The sequence below is a fragment of the Thalassophryne amazonica genome, chromosome 11 (genome assembly GCF_902500255.1).
Source record: "Thalassophryne amazonica chromosome 11, fThaAma1.1, whole genome shotgun sequence".
NCBI classification, from domain to species: Eukaryota; Metazoa; Chordata; class Actinopteri; order Batrachoidiformes; family Batrachoididae; genus Thalassophryne; species Thalassophryne amazonica.
The window spans coordinates 93,151,442-93,174,180 of NC_047113.1; positions in this window are offsets into that span (position 1 = coordinate 93,151,442).

Sequence of the window (22,739 nt, forward strand, 5' to 3'; positions counted from 1 at the left end):
TCCAATTACCTGCCCCGCCACAGCATGGAAACTTCTATCAGGCATCATAGCAACCAAGCTGATGTTACAAATGAGTTAAGACATGAGCACAGTGCAGAAAGACATTGAAAACAATATCAGAGGGTCAAAGCACTAGCTGCTGGTTGATCGGGGCAGTGCAGTTGGAGCTCAATGCAACTGATATCAAGACACAAAACTCCTTACAATGCACAGATGTTTTGACCCAACATCCAGTACCCTGAGGTTCTATAAGCAAAGGAAGGAGTAAGGGTGAGAAGTGAGTTAAATCAGAAAGATGGCCCCCCAAGATCAGCAATGAAAAGAATGCCTCAGACACCTGAAGACAGGTGGTGATAAGGAACAGGAGGGGGAGATATCATGGAAGACCAAGACCCTCCATGAGATGTACCATCAACAGACAGAAGTGGCTGACATCAAGAAGTCCTGCCAATGGCTAAAAAAGGCTGGCCTAAAGGACAGCACAGAGGCTATGATCATGGCAGCACAAGAACAGGCACTAAGCAAAAGATCCATAGAGGCAGGAGTCTACCACAGCCAAAAGACCCACGTAGCAGGCTGTGCTGGACTGTCTCTGGGGCACATTTGCACATAGTAGCAGAACGCAAGATGCAAGCTGGGACCTACACTGAGAGGCACAACCAAATGTCAGGTATTGTGTACAGGTCCTCTGTTACCTGTGTGCTTGCTGAAGGGGTTTGTAAGGTTGGACCTTGCTTGTGTGAAGCGCCTTGAGATAGCTTTGTTGTGATTTGGTGCTATATAAATTAAATACATTTAATTTAAATAAATTGAATTGTATTGTTGCATGGGGTCATATAGCTACAACAGCATATACCCACATGTTGTACATACTCCCAGTCCGAAATGTGACCAGTAGGCAGCATGCTGTGCCCTACCTGTACAGATAGGATGCCCCCCCCCCCCCCCAAAGATGTGCCCTAAGTAAGGTTAGACGTTATTTGTGTGAAGCACCTTGAAGCAGCTTTGTTGTGATTTGGTGCTATATAAATATAATAAATTGAATTTTTATATATATATATATATATATATATATATATATATATATATATATATATATATTGCTTGACACTGGCCGTGCCCGTGTGTGCCTGCCTCCTTTTCTGTGCAAGCAGAGGACATGGGGACCAGTAAAGCACACAAATGCTTACTCTCCTTTCCCTGGTCATAAAACATTTGTCTCCTTGTATCTTTATATTTGTCTGTTAATTGTTCACAAAAAACGCTTTCGATGAAAGCCAGTTATAAAGGCAAGTTAATGCAGAATACTGTTTAGTTTGTTTATGCTGTTTTACAAAGAGCTGTTCAGAATGGTTCACTGATCCAAAACAGTTTCCTTTGGATAGAAATCTACATAACATGTTGATGTGTGCCACACTGAGCTTTGTTTCTCTTTTTGTCTGCATTGTTCCTACAGGGGTTGCAGATGTGAGGAAATTGTACAATCAGATTTTATCTGGTTCTCATGGGAAATTAAGCTGTTTTCAGATGAGGTGTTCATTATATTACACCTCAATATGCTACGTTAGGATCCGACAGCACACCATTTTGTTTGCTTATTGTCGTTTTATGCTTCAAGATGTCTTAATGATAAACAACTACTTATTGTTTGAGATTTCAGAAAATGTGCATGATGGAGGTCATATGTTTAATCCAAGATTTATTTTTGCACTTGGTAAACAACTAACAACCAGCATTCAACAAATCTCGTGTAGCAACTTGTTCATACTAAAGGCATCAATTTTTTTTTCTGAAAGATAAAGAAATGTGGAGTCTCAAGTAACGTTGATGGCACAGGTACAACTAGTGGCATCTCCAGAAAGGCAGAAACAGAAGAAGGCAAAGTATCCCAGAGGAGTATGAAAATGGGGGGCAAAGGTCAAGGTTATGAAGGTCAAGGCACAGTCATTGTATGTCCAGTTTGGAGCCATTCTTTTCAAAACAACCGTGTTTCAAGGATGAATTCCATTAAAATGACCTATGCACAGCACTTTGTGTGTGTGTGTGTGTGTGTGTGTGTGTGTGCATGGACAGACACATACATATATTATGAATTAATATTTATTTTTCAATAAGATTTCAAACATTTTCACAACATTGTTGTGGTGCACATCCATGTTCACACTGTTTGCAAGTGGCAGAATGATGTGCTGCACTAATGCACTTTGTATACACTTTGTATTCTGTCAGAACACACCAGGACATTTATTGGCCAATTTTCATCAAACCTGATATGTGGATAATGGTCAAAGGTCAAAGCCATTGTGGTAAAAACCAAAAGTTTTCATTCCTATGTTCACCAACCCAAACACACATATAGGTTTTGAAACTGCTGAACGGAGATAAAACCTATCAAAGGTCATTGGTTGCAGTCAAGGTTATTGGGGTCAAACTAACTTTAACTCTAATATGCATCAAACATGGGACACATTTGGAGGTGGGTTCCAGAATTGCCCAACAGGGACAAATTTCCCAAGGGTCAGTCATTCATGGTCAGTGGTAGAGGTGGGCGGATCGATCCTAATATTGATAATATCGATATCAACCCTGGTATTGATATTGAACGATCCTTGTGTAAAAAGATCGATACTCAAGCTTTTTTCCTCTCCCGTAGGCACTGACTGCTGCGCACGCAGATTAATCAAAGTCTACTCTCTATCTGTAAGAGCAGCGCTGCACTGTGTTACACAACACGGAGTCGAGCACCCTCCCCCCTCTGGTCTTTTGTTGTTCATCATCATCATCAATTTTATTTATATAGTGCCAAATCACAACAAACAGTTGCCCCAAGGCGCTTTATATTGTAAGGCAAGGCCATACAATAATTACGTAAAAACCCCAACAAAAGCAATTCCTTCTGCTGTTCAAAAGATAAACCAGAGGCACTCGACCCAACAGACAGAGACAAGTCCCCAACCACACCAGGCCCAACAGTGCCAGGCTTTAAAACACCAGTCTCAAACAACTTGGACTTCAAATTACCTTTAATATATTCTTTAGTTCTCTGAGTTGTACCAACTTCAACCTTATAATGTGCTGCCAACATTAAAAGTTGCTTTTTTGTACAAACATCCAAGCCATTTTCACATGGCGACTCAATAAAATCTTCAACAACTTCATCAAATCAAATCAAATCAATTTTATTTATATAGCGCCAAATCACAACAAACAGCTGCCCCAAAGCGCTTTATATTGTAAGGCAAGGCCATACAATAATTACGGAAAAACCCCAACGGTCAAAACGACCCCCTGTGAGCAAGCACTTGGCGACAGTGGGAAGGAAAAACTCCCTTTTAACAGGAAGAAACCTCCAGCAGAACCAGGCTCAGGGAGGGGCAGTCTTCTGCTGGGACTGGTTGGGGCTGAGGGAGAGAACCAGGAAAAAGACATGCTGTGGAGGGGAGCAGAGATCAATCACTAATGATTAAATGCAGAGTGGTGCATACAGAGCAAAAAGAGAAAGAAACACTCAGTGCATCATGGGAACCCCCCAGCAGTCTAAGTCTATAGCAGCATAACTAAGGGATGGTTCAGGGTCACCTGATCCAGCCCTAACTATAAGCTTTAGCAAAAAGGAAAGTTTTAAGCCTAATCTTAAAAGTAGAGAGGGTGTCTGTCTCCCTGATCCGAATTGGGAGCTGGTTCCACAGGAGAGGAGCCTGAAAGCTGAAGGCTTTGCCTCCCATTCTACTCTTACAAACCCTAGGAACTATAAGTAAGCCTGCAGTCTGAGAGCGAAGCGCTCTATTGGGGTGATATGGTACTATGAGGTCCCTAAGATAAGATGGGACCTGATTATTCAAAACCTTATGAGTAAGAAGAAGAATTTTAAATTCTATTCTAGAATTAACAGGAAGCCAATGAAGAGAGGCCAATATGGGTGAGATATGCTCTCTCCTTCTAGTCCCCATTAGTACTCTAGCTGCAGCATTTTGAATTAACTGAAGGCTTTTCAGGGAACTTTTAGGACAACCTGATAATAATGAATTACAATAGTCCAGCCTAGAGGAAATAAATGCATGAATTAGTTTTTCAGCATCACTCTGAGACAAGACCTTTCTAATTTTAGAGATATTGCGTAAATGCAAAAAAGCAGTCCTACATATTTGTTTAATATGCGCTTTGAATGACATATCCTGATCAAAAATGACTCCAAGATTTCTCACAGTATTACTAGAGGTCAGGGTAATGCCATCCAGAGTAAGGATCTGGTTAGACACCATGTTTCTAAGATTTGTGGGGCCAAGTACAATAACTTCAGTTTTATCTAAGTTTAAAAGCAGGAAATTAGAGCTCATCCATGTCTTTATGTCTGTAAGACAATCCTGCAGTTTAGCTAATTGGTGTGTGTCCTCTGGCTTCATGGATAGATAAAGCTGGGTATCATCTGCGTAACAATGAACATTTAAGCAATGCCATCTAATAATACTGCCTAAGGGAAGCATGTATAAAGTGAATAAAATTGGTCCTAGCACAGAACCTTGTGGAACTCCATAATTAACCTTAGTCTGTGAAGAAGATTCCCCATTTACATGAACAAATTATTAAAAAAATTAAAAAATTGTAATCTATTAGATAAATATGATTCAAACCACCGCAGCGCAGTGCCTTTAATACCTATGGCATGCTCTAATCTCTGTAATAAAATTTTATGGTCAACAGTATCAAAAGCAGCACTGAGGTCTAACAGAACAAGCACAGAGATGAGTCCACTGTCTGAGGCCATAAGAAGATCATTTGTAACCTTCACTAATGCTGTTTCTGTACTATGATGAATTCTAAAACCTGACTGAAACTCTTCAAATAGACCATTCCTCTGCAGATGATCAGTTAGCTGTTTTACAACTACCCTTTCAAGAATTTTTGAGAGAAAAGGAAGGTTGGAGATTGGCCTATAATTAGCTAAGATAGCTGGGTCAAGTGATGGCTTTTTAAGTAATGGTTTAATTACTGCCACCTTAAAAGCCTGTGGTACATAGCCAACTAATAAAGATAGATTGATCATATTTAAGATTGAAGCATTAAAAAATGGTAGGGCTTCCTTGAGCAGCCTGGTAGGAATGGGGTCTAATAGACATGATGGTTTGGATGAAGTAACTAATGAAAATAACTCAGACAGAACAATCTGAGAGAAAGAGTCTAACCAAATACCGGCATCACTGAAAGCAGCCAAAGATAACGATACGTCTTTGGGATGGTTATGAGTAATTTTTTCTCTAATAGTTTAAATTTTATTAGCAAAGAAAGTCATGAAGTCATTACTAGTTAAAGTTAAAGGAATACTCAGCTCAATAGAGCTCTGACTCTTTGTCAGCCTGGCTACAGTGCTGAAAAGAAACCTGGGGTTGTTCTTATTTTCTTCAATTAGTGATGAGTAGTAAGATGTCCTTTTAGTAACGAGTAATCTAACGCGTTAATCTTTCCAAGTCAGTAATCAGATTAAAGTTACTTCTCCATGTCACTGTGCGTTACTATTATTTTTCATTGTGGGTTGATAGCAGCATTAAACTTGGTCCGTGGGCAGGGGGTCGGGGTTCGACTGAACGTCCCACTTTAAGCGAGCTGTGAGCTTTTCATCCGCGGTTTTTTGCAGCTGCTCGACTCATCCTCACCTCTTAAAGGGCGGTGATCAGCACACCTGCACTGAGCTTTACGAAGACATTTTTATACTTTTTTCCTCCTTTATTTAGAATTCTGAGCTGAGCTGCTCCGTATCGTCTCGTTAAAAACAGCTGATCCTCGGCGACGCGTCAACAACTAACACTATTTTCCACTCAAATGCACCTAAACTCTCTGAGGACCACATGATGTGAAAACGCAATAAAACTTTCTTACCTGTAAATCTGGTCCTGTTTTCTGCATAAATAAATGTTATCCATTCTTTGTGCTCAAACGCCAAAGCAGGGGCGAATCCAGATGGGATGGGGGCATGGGGGAGGGATGTGCCCCCCCCCCCACAACAGCCCTAGATTAAAGGTCCAGTTTTGAAGCCGTTTTTTACTACAACTACTAATATTGCTTAAAATAATAATAATTTTGACAAGTAAAATGTTTAGAGAGAATTTAAATGTTAGAAAAATGTTAGAATTTAATAGTTACATTTATAAACAATGTAGGTTTGAAATTGCAAGTTTTACTGTTACAGTGCTGTCAGCAGTTAAATATGAGGTCAAGAAAGAGGTCTTTATTTTACTTTTTATAAAACAAGTATTTATTTTTCATTGAAGTCAAGAAAGGGTGACTATAAAGTGAGTTTTGGCAAAACAGATATCATTGTCATGTTGACGTAGGTTGTTGTCGGCAGCTGGGGAAAGTAACTAAAAAAGTAACTAGTAATCTAACTAAGTTACTTTTTCAAGGAGTAATCAGTAATCAGTAATTCAATTACTTTTTCAAAGTAACTGTGGCAACACTGCTTACAGAGTTTAGGTAGCTACTCTGCACTGTGTTGGTATATGGCATTAGAGAACATAAAGAAGGAATCATATCCTTAAACCTAGTTACAGCGCTTTCTGAAAGACTTCTAGTGTAATGAAACTTATTCCCCACTGCTGGGTAGTCCATCAGAGTAAATGTAAATGTTATTAAGAAATGATCAGACAGAAGGGAGTTTTCAGGGAATACTGTTAAGTCTTCAATTTCCATACCATAAGTCAGAACAAGATCTAAGATATGATTAAAGTGGTGGGTGGACTCATTTACATTTTGAGCAAAGCCAATTGAGTCTAATAATAGATTAAATGCAGTGTTGAGGCTGTCATTCTCAGCATCTGTGTGGATGTTAAAATCGCCCACTATAATTATCTTATCTGAGCTAAGCACTAAGTCAGACAAAAGGTCTGAAAATTCACAGAGAAACTCACAGTAACGACCAGGTGGACGATAGATAATAACAAATAAAACTGGTTTTTGGGACTTCCAATTTGGATGGACAAGACTAAGAGGCAAGCTTTCAAATGAATTAAAGCTCTGTCTGGGTTTTTGATTAATTAATAAGCTGGAATGGAAGATTGCTGCTAATCCTCCGCCTCGGCCCGTGCTACGAGCATTCTGGCAGTTAGTGTGACTCGGGGGTGTTGACTCATTTAAACTAACATATTCATCCTGCTGTAACCAGGTTTCTGTAAGGCAGAATAAATCAATATGTTGATCAATTATTATATCATTTACTAACAGGGACTTAGAAGAGAGAGACCTAATGTTTAATATACCACATTTAACTGTTTTAGTCTGTGGTGCAGTTGAAGGTGCTATATTATTTTTCTTTTTGAATTTTTATGCTTAAATAGATTTTTGCTGGTTATTGGTGGTCTGGGAGCAGGCACCGTCTCTACGGGGATGGGGTAATGAGGGGATGGCAGGGGGAGAGAAGCTGCAGAGAGGTGTGTAAGACTACAACTCTGCTTCCTGGTCCCAACCCTGGATAGTCATGGTTTGGAGGATTTAAGAAAATTGGCCAGATTTCTAGAAATGAGAGCTGCTCCATCCAAAGTGGGATGGATGCCGTCTCTCCTAACAAGACCAGGTTTTCCCCAGAAGCTTTGCCAATTATCTATGAAGCCCACCTCATTTTTTGGACACCACTCAGACAGCCAGCAATTCAAGTAGAACATGCGGCTAAACATGTCACTCCTGGTCCGATTGGGGCGGGGCCCAGAGAAAACTACAGAGTCCGACATTGTTTTTGCAAAGTTACACACCGATTCAATGTTAATTTTAGTGACCTCCGATTGGCGTAATCGGGTGTCATTACTGCCGACGTGAATTACAATCTTACCAAATTTACGCTTAGCCTTAGCCAGCAGTTTCAAATTTCTTTCAATGTCGCCTGCTCTGGCCCCCGGAAGACAATTGACTATGGTTGCTGGTGTCGCTAACTTCACATTTCTCAAAACAGGGTCGCCAATAACCAGAGTTTGATCCTCGGTGGGTGTGTCGTCGAGTGGGGAAAAATGGTTAGAGATGTGAATGGGTTGGCGGTGTACACGGGGCTTCTGTTTAGGACTACACTTCCTCCTCACAGTCACCCAGTCGGCCTGCTTTCCCGGCTGCTCGGGATCTGCCAGAGGGAAACTAATGGCGGCTAAGCTACCTTGGTCCGCACCGACTACAGGGGCCTGGCTAGCTGTAGAATTTTCCACGGTGCGGAGCCGAGTCTCCAATTCGCCCAGCCTGGCCTCCAAAGCTCCGAATAAGCTACACTTATTAGATGTACCATTACTGCTAAAGGAGGCCGAGGAATAACTAAACATTTCACACCCAGAGCAGAAAAGTGCGGGAGAGACAGGAGAAGCCGCCATGCTAAACCGGCTAAGAGCTAGTAGCTGCGCTAAGCTAGCGGATTCCTAAAAACACAAAGTGAATAATGTGTAAATAATTTAGAGGTGATTCAGCAGAGGGAGTGCTTTAGTTAAGGCACGTGAAGATTACACTGTGAAGCAAATCGTTATCTAGGTAACTAGATAAATCTAACTGCGCAGATTTAACAGATACAGCAAAGCACGCTGTGCTCCGGAACAGGAAGTGATACAATACCGCAGTGAGAGCCAACCACCAGTAGCGGCAAGTGCCCTGAATGTGCAAATATTTGCTCATTTTGAAATGGATGCCTGCAACACATTTCAAAAAAGCTGGGACAGTGGTATGTTTACCACTGTGTTACATCACCTTTCCTTCTAACAACACTCAATAAGTGTTGCCTTTGTGGTGTATTCAATTGAATATAGGTTAATGAGGATTTGCAAATCATTGTATTCTGTTTTTTATTTACATTTTACACAACATCCCAGTTTCACTGCAACTGGGGTTGTACATTTGATCTTTCAATGATGAAAGCACAGCCTCACATGCCTCCCCTGACCGTATGTCACTGTTTCAACACGTCCTGATTTGCTATTCAGGATGAAATGGGAAGGAACGGCGCTGTGTGGAATAGGGGTATAAATAAATAAGTCTACAGAGAGCAAAAATAACCTACACTTTTTTTGGCAAAGACATTTTATCATGCTGTTTTCATGTGTTTTGTTTTTTTTTCATCTTTTTGTTAGCAATGAAATGGTCAGGATTTGGCATTGATTGGGGCTTCGTTTCAATTTCTCCCTTTTTCTTTTTCCCACTGTCTGCCCCAGCTTTGATTTATTTGTGTTTTATTTTTGTCATGTGTTTATTCTCTGTTCTATTTTGCTTTGCCACTTGGTTTCTTTGTTACTTTTCAAACTTTGGCCATAGTTCAGTTCTGTTCTAGTTTTGTTCAGCCAGTTTTCATTGTTTATCATTAGTTTGTCACTTGTTTATTTTGTTCTCCTCATTTGTGATATTGTCTGTTATGCTTTTGGAAGTTTATGATTTGGTCTTATTTGTCTGTTTTGCCATCTGGTTAACTTTTATTGTATACTTCTGTCATAAGCCAGTTCCAGTTTAGTTTTGTCTTAGTGTTTATTTTCCTATTATTTTCTTCCTTTCCTTCATCCCATTTGTTTGTGTTCACTCCATGCCCCTGCACCTGCCATTGTGTCTTTGTCTCTCACTTTTATTCTGTCTGCTTCGTGTTTCATTCACTCACACTCTTGGCACCTGTTAACGTGTCTTTGTCTTTTCATCACTCCATGCTGTGTTGTCTCCACCTCACTATCTTGCACACTGCACAATCTTTGTCCTCCAGCCACGCCCCTTTCTAGATCTTTCACCTCACATTCACCTTGTTAACACCACCCTATTTAAACTCATCCCAGCCACCACTCCGCTGCCAATTTGTCATCTTTAATACACATTCCAGCTCCTGTATTCAGTCCTGTTTTTGCCAAGCCATGTACCGTATCCTGCTCTGTTTTCCTCGACCGTGCCTTTTACCTCTTCCCAGATGTCTGTGTCTGCTCATGCCTCTAGACACTGTTTGACCATGACTGCGTTTTTACCTAACCATGACTGTTCCTCTGCTCCACTGATTGACCACCTGTGTACCATACCTGAGCCTGGAATATAAAGACCATGATTTCTCTTACACCTAAGCCTAGCCTGGGAGTCTGCATTGTGTGTCCAGCCGCTTCGGCTGCCTGGCACCTGCCCAGCATGACAGTACAAACCGGCCATCACATGGAGTCTGCAGGCTCCACCCTGTCCACAGATGCTTTCGCCATGAACCAGGACATTGGGGTAATTATGGGTATTTTTGCTGAGCTCTCTTTTTTCATATCTTTTCATGACTACTACGCTCCTAGAGAAAAAATTCATTATCTGGAGCAAGCCTGGGAGATTGTTAATTCAAACCCATGGCTGTGTGACATTTTCCCAGAGCTTCAGGGCCTGGATGAGAGTTTTTGTCAACTGAAACTTCCGGATTGGATGAGGCACCCTGAGGCGCACCTACCGCCCGAGTACGCCACTGCTGATGACAAGTCAGACTGGATTGACTTAGAAGAGGACAAATCTTCAGAGACAGAGCAGTCAATTTTCCAGGACATGGCTACCTTGTTGTTTAAGTTTCAAGACCTATTTTTTGAGTATGAGGACTGTTCCAGTCAACGGAGCAAACAGCAAATTTTCTCTGCTCTCGATCAGATCTTTTCAGCCGAGCCTGAGCTGATAACCACTTTCCCTGAGCTTAAGGACATTAAGACGTAGTTTAAACAGGGCTGGGTTCCTCCCTGCATCGAGGATCCCATGGATTTTTTGTTACAGTCTGAGCTTGCCGCCACCTTCTGTGAGGAACCAAGCATAATCAATCCAGGTACCTCCCATGTCAGCTCCAAGGAGGAACCAACTGGATTCTTCATTCCCACTTCTGACTCCAGCGGAGCATCTCACCTCGGAGATGAACACATCAGCGCATACGGTGCTGGTTCCCCGGAAACACACACCTCAGCCTAAACCACAGGCACCCGCTTCAAAGATTGCTACACCGATGATCACCGATGTACCGACTTTGCTCGACTACTCTCTGGCAGCCACACCCACCTGTCTGTCTGGACAGTCTGTGTCCTCTACGTCACCCGGTGAGCCTCCAGGAACGTGCACATCACCACCGGCAATCCCTTCTGGAAGAGACTCATCAAATTCTGCTGTGGAAACCTCCACCTCATCTGCTGCTCCTGCCAGTTCAGCCTCTGTGCCTATGACTACAGCCTCTCCCGCGGTTTCACCTGGGTCCGCTTCCTTGACGGCGTCATCCAGCTTCATCTCCAAATGTACAGTGGTTGTCAAACTGGCAGTGCTACATGGATCAGCGGCAGCATCACCTCCAGTCGGCTCTGCCTCAGAGACTACCGCTGCAGCTCCTTCTGCGTCGTCACCCAGATCTGCCCTCTCAGCGGCACCAGCTGATTCCCTCACTGCGCACTCTACGGCCACCTCATCTTGTTCACCTTCTGAATCACCCGCAGCTGGCTCAGCCACTTTGCCACCTGCAGTTGACTCTGCTTCCGTGTGCATCGCGACCGTTTCAGTGGTGAATTCATGCAAAGCTGCTGCCTCTGCCACATCGGCTGTGTGGTTACCGGCATGTTCTGCTTCTTCACCACCTGCTGTCGACTCAGCCTTTGTAAGCACTGTCGGCGGCCGCTGGAAAAGGCTCTTTGCACCCTGCTTCACTACCAGCAGTAGCACCTGTGGGTGCGGTCCACATGCTCAAGCAGCTGAACAGTTCAGCCATCCCAGAGCTTCTTCAGCCAGCTCCAGCATTGGTCCTAAAAACACCCTCTGAGAACAGTAACGGTGGGACGGTTCGTGACTTTTCTTTTTTCTTCTGGTTTATGCTGATCTGTTTTCATGTCTGTGAATCTGTTTGGAATCTGGTGCCACGTCTGACCCTGAGATGGTTTTCATGTAAATCTGTTGGAAATCTGTTAAAAGTGCCACATCTAAACCTGAGAAGGTTTTCTTGTAAGTGTCTTATGAAATTGATGTTTGCCATGTGTGTAATGATGAGCCGTAGATTTAATTCCTTCTTTGTGTCCTCCCTGGGGTTAGGTTGTGATTTTGTGGGATTTAACTCCACTCATGGAGTTGCGGAGACCTTCCATTGGTTCCCAAATGGGTTTTGCTGTTCTGATTATGTTTGGGTTTATCTGGAGGAATCAGTTATTTTTTATTTTCTTTGAGGGACAGGGTGTTCTGGAGTTGCTCATTCCCTGAGATTTTGTTTCTCGGGCTGTGTTCTAAATCAAGCAATTGGCTGCAGACCTTTTTAGGTTTTTGATTATGCACCCCTGTGCCTCCAATAAGCTCTCTTTTTCTGCTCCCCATAATGCTTTAATTAAATTGATAAAATATCATCTAAGCACTGTAGCTAACTGGTTTCCATGCTCCTTTAAGTGGGTAGTTATTTGGAAATGGGGTTTGGAGTCATGTAGTAATTTTTCTGCTCATTGGTTTTATGTGATATTTGGGGTTCTGTTACTTTGTCAGTTCCAATGGCTTCCCCGTATGGTGGTCTCCACCTTAAAGCCCCTGGTCGTCTCCCTTTGTGGTTCCAAGTGTTTTTTCTGTATGTTCCTCTGACTCCACCTCTGAGTCTAGTGCCCCCATGAGTCGGCTCCCCGATGCAGTTATGGGTTTTGAAAAGCCTCCTGGTCGCCCCCCGGGCCATGCCTTAAGCCGGTCCCCCGACTTTTTGATTCACCAAGTTACATCTAGTGGCTGTCCTGTCTACCGCCCAAGGGTCCCCTTTCCTATTTTCAGTCACGTTGTCAGTCATCCTTGGGGTTTCCTGCCTTTTGGGCCTTGTTGTGTTGCTCTGGTTTCTGTTTGCCCCCTGTCCTGGGTCCTACCAGTGTCAGTGTGCCAGTTGTGCCATTCTGCATCCGTCAGGGACATCCGCATGGGGGGTACTGTAAGGATATGGCACTGATCGGGGGCTCGATTCGATTTCTCCCTCTTTCTTTTTCTAACCGTCTGCCCCAGCTTTGATTTATTAGTGTTTTATTTTTGTCACGTGTTGATTCTCTGTTCTATTTTGCTTTGCCACTTTGTTTCTTTGTTACTTTTCATACTTTGGCCATAGTTCAGTTCTGTTCAAGTTTTGTTCAGCCAGGTTTGTGTTTTCATTGTGTAACATTAGTTTATTGTTTCCTCCTCATTTGTGATATTGTCTGTTATGCTTTGGAATTGGCTTTTGTTTTCTGTTTATGATTTAGTCTTTATTTGTCTGTTTTGCCATCTGGTTATCTTTTATTGTATACTTCTGTCATAAGCCAGTTCCAGTTTAGTTTTGTCTTAGTGTTTATTTTCCTATTATTCCCTGATCAGGTCTTATGTAGTTTTTCTTTTGTGTTTATTATCTTTTGGTTCACTTTTCTGTGCCCATGTTCTTGTCCTGTTCATAATAGTATAATATTCTGCCCTTCGTTTCTGTTTTAGCTCTGTTCTCAGTTTTTCCTTCATCCCATTTGTTTGTGTTCACTCCATGCCCCTGCACCTGCCATTGTGTCTTTGTCTCTCACTTTTATTCTGTCTGCTTCATGTTTTCATTCACTCACACTCTTGGCACCTGTTAACGTGTCTTTGTCTTTTCATCACTCCATGCTGTGTTGTCTCCACCTCACTATCTTGTACACTGCATAATCTTTGTCCTCCAGCCACGCCCCTTTCTAGATCTTTCACCTCACATGCAGCTTGTTAACACCACCCTATTTAAACTCATCCCAGCCACCACTCCTCTGCCAATTTGTCGTCTTTAATACACATTCCAGCTCCTGTATTCAGTCCAGTTTTTGCCAAGCCATGTACCGTATTCTGCTCTGTTTTCCTTGACCATGACTGCATTTTTGACTAACCCTGATTGTTCCTCTGCTCCGCTGATTGATCACCTGTGTACCGTACCTGAGCCTGGAATAAAGGCCATGATTTCTGTTACACCTAAGCCTAGTCTGGGAGTCAGCTGCTTCAGGTGCCTGGCACCCAGCCCAGCATTACAGCAATATTTGTTTATATTGTTTGTTCTGAAATATAGTGTGTGTGTGTGTGTGTACACACATATATATATATATATATATATATATATATATGTACAGTGGTGGGCACACTTCCGATAATCCAATAACAGATAATCATTGAAGATAATGTTTTCATTATCGGATTATTTTTTTCATCCGATGAATTATCGGACTAATTATCTTCCGATGAATTGCCGTCCGATAACTTTTAGACTGATAACGTAGTAAACTAAGCTGAACAGTAAAAAACATTTTTAAAAGTACAACCCCTGGCAAAAATTATGGAATCACCGGCCTCGGAGGATGTTCATTCAGTTGTTTAATTTTGTAGAAAAAAAGCAGATCACAGACATGACACAAAACTAAAGTCATTTCAAATGGCAACTTTCTGCCTTTAAGAAACACTATAAGAAATCAGGAAAAAAAATTGTGGCAGTCAGTAATGGTTACTTTTTTAGACCAAGCAGAGGGAAAAAAATATGGAATCACTCAATTCTGAGGAAAAAATTATGGAATCATGAAAAACAAAAGAACACTCCAACACATCACTAGTATTTTGTTGCACCACCTCTGGCTTTTATAACAGCTTGCAGTCTCTGAGGCATGGACTTAATGAGTGACAAACAGTACTCTTCATCAATCTGGCTCCAACTTTCTCTGATTGCTGTTGCCAGATCAGCTTTGCAGGTTGGAGCCTTGTCATGGACCATTTTCTTCAACTTCCACCAAAGATTTTCAATTGGATTAAGATCCAGACTATTTGCAGGCCATGACATTGACCCTATGTGTCTTTTTGCAAGGAATGTTTTCACCATTTTTGCTGTATGGCAAGATGCATTACCATCTTGAAAAATGATTTCATCATCCCCAAACATCCTTTCAATTGATGGGATAAGAAAAGTGTCTAAAATATCAACGTAAACTTGTGCATTCATTGATGATGTAATGACAGCCATCTCCCCAGTGCCTTTACCTGACATGCAGCCCCATATCATCAATGACTGTGGAAATTTACATGTTCTCTTCAGGCAGTCATCTTTATAAATCTCATTAGAACGGCACCAAACAAAAGTTCCAGCATCATCACCTTGCCCAATGCAGATTCGAGATTCATCACTGAATATGACTTTCATCCAGTCATCCACAATCCACATTGCTTTTCCTTAGTCCATTGTAACCTTGTTTTTTTCTGTTTAGGTGTTAATGATGGCTTTCGTTTAGCTTTTCTGTATGTAAATCCCATTTCCTTTAGGTGGTTTCTTACAGTTCGGTCACAGACGTTGACTCCAGTTTCCGAAAGCATCTGTGGACAGGGTGGAGCGTGATGATTTACCCTCTTTTAAGAGTTTGATAATCCTCTCCTTTGTTTCAATTGACATCTCTCGTGTTGGAGCCATGATTCATGTCAGTCCACTTGGTGCAACAGCTCTCCAAGGTGTGATCACTCCTTTTTAGATGCAGACTAATGAGCAGATCTGATCTGATGCAGGTGTTAGTTTTGGGGATGAAAATTTACAGGGTGATTCCATAATTTATTCCTCAGAATTGAGTGATTCCATATTTTTTTCCCTCTGCTAGGTCTAAAAAAGTAACCGTTACTGACTGACACAATTTTTTTTCCTGATTTATTATAGTGTTTCTTAAAGCTAGAAAGTTGCCATTTGAAATTACTTTAGTTTTGTGTCATGTCTGTGATCTGCTTTTTTCCTACAAATTAAACGACTGAACATCCTCCAAGGCCGGTGAGTCCATAATTTTTGCCAGGGGTTGTATTAAAGCAGATGAGACCTACCTGTTGAAAGTTTTCTAATAGGTATGTTGTTCTATCCTCTGTAAGCAAAGGAGAACTGGAGACCAAAAAAAATCATTTCCTTTAACACTATACAGATATAATTGCAATATCACCAAGTCATCCAGATGCATACATTTTTAACTTATGGTTCAAATTTTAACCTACTCATTTTGTACAAGTTATTTAAAATTACTGTCATGTCTGAAGCTTTATAAAGTGAAAATATCAGATATATGTTTCGTTTTAAAGTTATGTGCTAATTTTTAAGGTTTTATGAGCACATGCTGTGCCAGGCAGCAATGCATTATGGGTAGCATAGGGTAATCTCAGATGTTCATGACAGGACAAATGCATTTCAGACACTCTGTTCAGGCACCACGGATAACAGCATTAATCTCTAGTGCAGGGGTAGGCAACCTGTTCCAGAAAGAGCCATGAGGGCACCCTCATGGCACCCTCATGGCTCTTTCTGGAACAGGTTGCCTACCCCTGCTCTAGTGCCTAAAACTCTCGTGAATATATTCTCTGGGTTTATAGACGTTAGTGTATTTGTATTTGTTAAATTCCACGCATCTTAAAAGTTAAATGTAGCAGACACGGATTATCTGGAATTTTGTTTGGCAAGTTTTCAAGGCCGCTACTGCCATCTACTGGCCAGTAGTGTTCATGGCAGTATTCGCCCCAAGAAGTACTAAGCGTCTGGGTACCAGTAGATGGCAGTGTTGTATTTATTTTAACCCAGTTATATCAGATGGTCAAATCAACTTTTTGGCTTTTTTTTTTTCTACAAATTAAGTTTAAAAACAAAACAACAACAACAAAAAACATTACAAGACAGCTCTGCGGTTGGATGCAGATTTAGGCTGGTTTGTGAACAATATTTGAGGGAAATAGTGATATTGTGTATGTGGTAAAAGTTTTAGATCTTTGAGTTTATCTCATACAAAATGGGAGCAAAACCAAAAGTGTTGTGTTTATATTTTTGTTGAGTGTATATATATATTCAGGTCTTACTTCAGGCCTATCTCTTGTCCAAAATTTCAGAGAATGTGGATCTTATTCAGATCCAATCATTTTTGGTAGCCAAGGATATCTACGTATAAGAAGTTTCAGGCTGGTTTTAAACCATGCCATAGCACTGAGACAGCACTGCTGAGAGGTTTTTATGATTTAATGGTAACTGTTGACTCAGGAAACCTTGGATTACTAATGCTCCTTGATGACAGGTGCTTTTGACACTGTGGATCTTGGGATACTCCGAGCATGACTGGAACAGTGGGTGAGCATTCCCAGGCTCTGCTCTCTCATGGTTCCAGTCTTGCTTGACTTACCAGAGTTTTTCTGTGCAGCAAGGTGAATTCACCTCATCCTCATCATCTCTTGCCTCTGGGGTCCCCCAAGGCTCCATCCTTGGGCTGATTCTTTTCCTGCTATGTGCTACCATTAGGGTCAGTTTTTAAGAAATATAATCTTTCTTTTCATTGTTAAGCTAATGATGTTCAGACTGACCTGCTTTTATCATCAAATTCCAATGAGTCCAGACAGACATTGCTTGATTACTGAAACGATGTTAAATCCTGGCTGACTGCAAATGTTTTAAATTTAAATGAAAACAAGACTGAAATCAAAATGTTTGGATGCAGTCCATCATACTTTTCTGCTGGCTTTCTGGGCTCCCTTACACCAAACATCTGGTCATGCGTAAAAAAAAAAATCTTGGTGTTAATATTTGATGACAGGCTGAAACTTGATCGCCTGGTTAGTTCAGTTGTAAAAAATAGCTTTTTTTCATTTGGGGATTTTATCAAAACTAAAAGGGTACCTACTATGTAAAGATCTTGAGACTGCAATCAGTGCTTTTAATAACACAAGACTGGATTATGGTAACTCGCTGTATTTTGGCCTGGACCAGTCACTCATGCACCGCCTGCAGCTGGTACAAAATTCAGCTACCCGTCTCCTTACTGACAAACACAATCGTGACCACAGCTAGGAGCTTGTCATGGTGTCATTGCTATTCAGTGTTTTTATTCATTGTTATTTACTGTATTGTCAGCATTTTCCTTTTAACCATATGTGTGAGACTGATGTGCAATAGGGGTATGTGCAATATGGTTATGTGTATTAGGGATATGTGCAATATGCATGAACCATTTGTGTGAGACTGCTGTGCAAAAGGGGCATGTGCGATATTGGTGGGTGTATTAAGTTATGGGCAATATGCATGAGTTATGTAATTATGCCTTGGCATCTTTATCTGTGCAGCTCTTGGAGTCAAGACAAATTTCCCGGAAGGGAAAATAAAGTGTATCGTATCATATTGTAACGTATCGTATCGTATTTAAAAAAAAATATGTATCTTTAAAACTCATTTGCATCACATAATGCAATGCTAACAGACTAACATCAGCATGGAAACTCGCTGCCATAATATAACGCAATGCTGATGGACAAACATTAGTATGAAAACTCACTTGTGCCACATAATGGGCTGAGCGACTCCACTGTGATCTACCGGATTCATATTATCATCAGGTAATTTTACATGTTGCCTGAAAAAAACGACAGTTGACAGTTTATTTTGAGTTTTTCACTGAACAGATTAACTAGCTAACTTATAACAGACACATGGATTTGGACCTATGATATAGATATATTTTGTTTATGTTGCCAACACATTCTTTCTGTTCCTGCACAGATATATTTTTCACAATGATGCTTAGAGTTTAATCCAACCTAATCTCTGTCTGTTTCACCTGCTGTCTTTCACTTTTCTATTTCAGCATGAAGTACACTGACCTTTACCTTTTCTTTATTATATTATCACTTGATGCTATCTCTAAATCCAAACATCAACAGGATATTGTTCCATTGCAATACACAGGTCAAATTCCCTTGCTTAGTATCTTCAGGGAAATACTTCAGAATGCAGTTTCTAAAGCATCTGTGTCAAATAAAATTGTGCGAAACACTCAAAATGGTGACTGCTCTGGGATAGCCACTGATGTCAGCCAAAAGCAGTTTAATGCAGAAATGTGCAGTCATTGAAAACCAGCAACACACAGCTGTAACTAAAAAGACAATCAGTGAGACTCTGTCCGCTGTACCTACACCCAAAATATCCATTTCAAAATCCCCTGAAAGACATGTAAAGATCATTCACACACTCTTTGTTATGGCCTGGCTGTTGCCCCCTTGCCTTTATCTCTGTGTTGTCTCTCTCCTCCTTGTTCTTTGTTTAGGGCCCCTTCACACATAGTGCGAAGTTTGGTTGAAGTGCGCAAGAAGCAGAAATCGTATGCAAAACGTGTAAAATCGTCCCTGCCTCAAACACCTTGTACACCTGTTGCTACAACTATTTGATTTGCGCACACCAGCGGCTGAAAGACAGAGTGTGCACTGTGTGAACCCATCAGTCCTTCTCGTAGCAGGTATCAGCCAAATTCCAGCTGACACACACGAACATGTGTGGCCATTCCCACTCTTGCCACGCCAACAGTCTGCAGAATTCACTGTCATACTGGCAGCGAAATTTGTCTAAGTTCCCCACGAGTGTGTCTTTGGTTTGTGCACTGAGAACTAACAGGAAGTGTGGCCACCGACAGAAGCGGCTGTGGAGATCCGTCATTCTGAACATCCCAGCTGGACAACACGTACTGTGTTTGGACAGACATGGACTCACAACTGCCCACTGTGGTGCGCGTGTGTCTGTTTGCTGTCACCATGTGGACATAAATAAAAAATGTGGTGATATATGCTGTGGGCTGCAGCGAGTGTGCACACACTCCCTCGCTGCAGCCCATTGACAGGCTGCCCCCAGGCTGAAACGGACCGTCAGATCAGAACACACAGCGGGCGATCTTTCATGTCACCCATATGAGCTCTGTTCCATATGATGCAGTGTCACTTGTGGCGTGCCATCCACAAGATATGCGTGTTGGGCAGGACACGCATGCAGGCCGTCTAGACACACACCAGCAGATGTGGACATGAAAAGAGCGAACTGCTTCTCATTCATGTCATTTCATGACTGTATGTCTGTGACCATAGGTCATCGACAGAGGAACAGACGGATCATATTTGTTTTGCCAGCTTGATAACAGGAATTCAATATAAAATGCTGTGTTTTTTTTATGGTGTATGGTTTTATTTTTCTTTTAAATATGTCCATCTCTTTGTTGATTTGAGGCATTTTCCCTGCATCATTTACAGGTCAGTGATGGTAGCTCAGTGGTAAAGTTTCGGGCTGACAATCAGTAATGTGCAGGTACGAATCCTGTGGGTGGTATGATTTTTTTTTTTGTTTGTTTGTTTTTTCTTCCACATCAGCGGTGCAATGTGGTTCCACAGGTACCAGCTGGTTTTTATGTTTTATTTATTCCACATAAGTGGCATGATGTGGTTCCACAAGTACCAGCTGGTTTTTATTTTTTATTAATCATATAAGCACTGCAATGTGGTTCCACAAGTACCAGCTGGTTTTTATATTTTATTAATTCCACATCAGTGGCGCGATGTGTTGCACCTCGCACTGTGTTCCTGCTCAAAAGATACCGACACGTGCATGAACAAACCCTCGCACCGGGATCGGGCACGCCTGCCTGTCGGTGCAATGCTTCGTGGTGCGCTAATTCGAACTATTTCACATTGTTTCGCTGTATTCGACCAAACTTCACACTATGTGTGAAGGAGCCTTTAGCTGTGTATGTCTGTTACAGTTTTATGTTTTTGTCTCATGCAGAAGTGTACCTGTGAAAAGTAGGAGAAGTGTAGCTACGAAAGTGTCATACTTGTATCCCGCTTCAGAGGATCAAATCAAAATCAAATCAAATCAAATCAATTTTATTTATATAGTGCCACATCACAACAAACAGTTGCCCCAAGGCGCTTTATATTGTAAGGCAAGGCCATACAATAATTACGGAAAAACCCCAACGGTCAAAACGACCCCCTGTGAGCAAGCACTTGGCAACAGTGGGAAGGAAAAACTCCCTTTTAACAGGAAGAAACCTCCAGCAGAACCAGGCTGAGGGAGGGGCAGTCTTCTGTTGGGACTGGTTGGGGCTGAGGGAGAGAACCAGGAAAAAGACATGCTGTGGAGGGGAGCAGAGATCAATCACTAATGATTAAATGCAGAGTGGTGCATACAGAGCAAAAAGAGAAAGAAACACTCAGTGCATCATGGGAACCCCCCAGCAGTCTAAGTCTATAGCAGCATAACTAAGGGATGGTTCAGGGTCACCTGATCCAGCCCTAACTATAAGCTTTAGCAAAAAGGAAAGTTTTAAGTCTAATCTTAAAAGTAGAGAGGGTGTCTGTCTCCCTGATCTGAATTGGGAGCTGGTTCCACAGGAGAGGAGCCTGAAAGCTGAAGGCTCTGCCTCCCATTCTACTCTTACAAACCCTAGGAACTACAAGTAACCCTGCAGTCTGAGAGTGAAGCGCTCTATTGGGGTGATATGGTACTATGAGGTCCCTAAGATAAGATGGGACCTGATTATTCAAAACCTTATAAGTAAGAAGAAGAATTTTAAATTCTATTCTAGAATTAACAGGAAGCCAATGAAGAGAGGCCAATATGGGTGAGATATGCTCTCTCCTTCTAGTCCCCATTAGTACTCTAGCTGCAGCATTTTGAATTAACTGAAGGCTTTTCAGGGAACTTTTAGGACAACCTGATAATAATGAATTACAATAGTACAGCCTAGAGGAAATAAATGCATGAATTACTTTTTCAGCATCACTCTGAGACAAGACCTTTCTAATTTTAGAGATATTGCGCAAATGCAAAAAAGCAGTCCTACATATTTAATATGCGCTTTGAATGACATATCCTGATCAAAAATGACTCCAAGATTTCTCACAGTATTACTAGAGGTCAGGGTAATGCCATCCAGAGTAAGGATCTGGTTAGACACCATGTTTCTAAGATTTGTGGGGCCAAGTACAATAACTTCAGTTTTATCTGAGTTTAAAAGCAGGAAATTAGAGGTCATCCATGTCTTTATGTTTGTAAGACAATCCTGCAGTTTAGCTAATTGGTGTGTGTCCTCTGGCTTCATGGATAGATAAAGCTGGGTATCATCTGCGTAACAATGAAAATTTAAGCAATGCCGTCTAATAATACTGCCTAAGGGAAACATGTATAAAGTGAATAAAATTGGTCCTAGCACAGAACCTTGTGGAACTCCATAATTAGCCTTAGTCTGTGAAGAAGATTCCCCATTTACATGAACAAATTGTGATCTATTAGATAAATATGATTCAAACCACCGCAGCGCAGTGCCTTTAATACCTATAGCATGCTCTAATCTCTGTAATAAAAATTTATGGTCAACAGTATCAAAAGCAGCACTGAGGTCTAACAGAACAAGCACAGAGATGAGTCCACTGTCTGAGGCCATAAGATGATCATTTGTAACCTTCACTAATGCTGTTTCTGTACTATGATGAATTCTAAAACCTGAATGAAACTCTTCAAATAGACCATTCCTCTGCAGATGATCAGTTAGCTGTTTTACAACTACCCTTTCAAGAATTTTTGAGAGAAAAGGAAGGTTGGAAATTGGCCTATAATTAGCTAAGATAGCTGGGTCAAGTGATGGCTTTTTAAGTAATGGTTTAATTACTGCCACCTTAAAAGCCTGTGGTACATAGCCAACTAATAAAGATAGATTGATCATATTTAAGATCGAAGCATTAATTAATGGTAGTGCTTCCTTGAGCAGCCTGGTAGGAATGGGGTCTAATAGACATGTTGATGGTTTGGAGGAAGTAACTAATGAAAATAACTCAGACAGAACAATCAGAGAGAAAGAGTCTAACCAAATACCGGCATCACTGAAAGCAGCCAAAGATAACGATACGTCTTTGGGATGGTTATGAGTAATTTTTTCTCTAATAGTTAAAATTTTATTAGCAAAGAAAGTCATGAAGTCATTACTAGTTAAAGTTAAAGGAATACTCGGCTCAATAGAGCT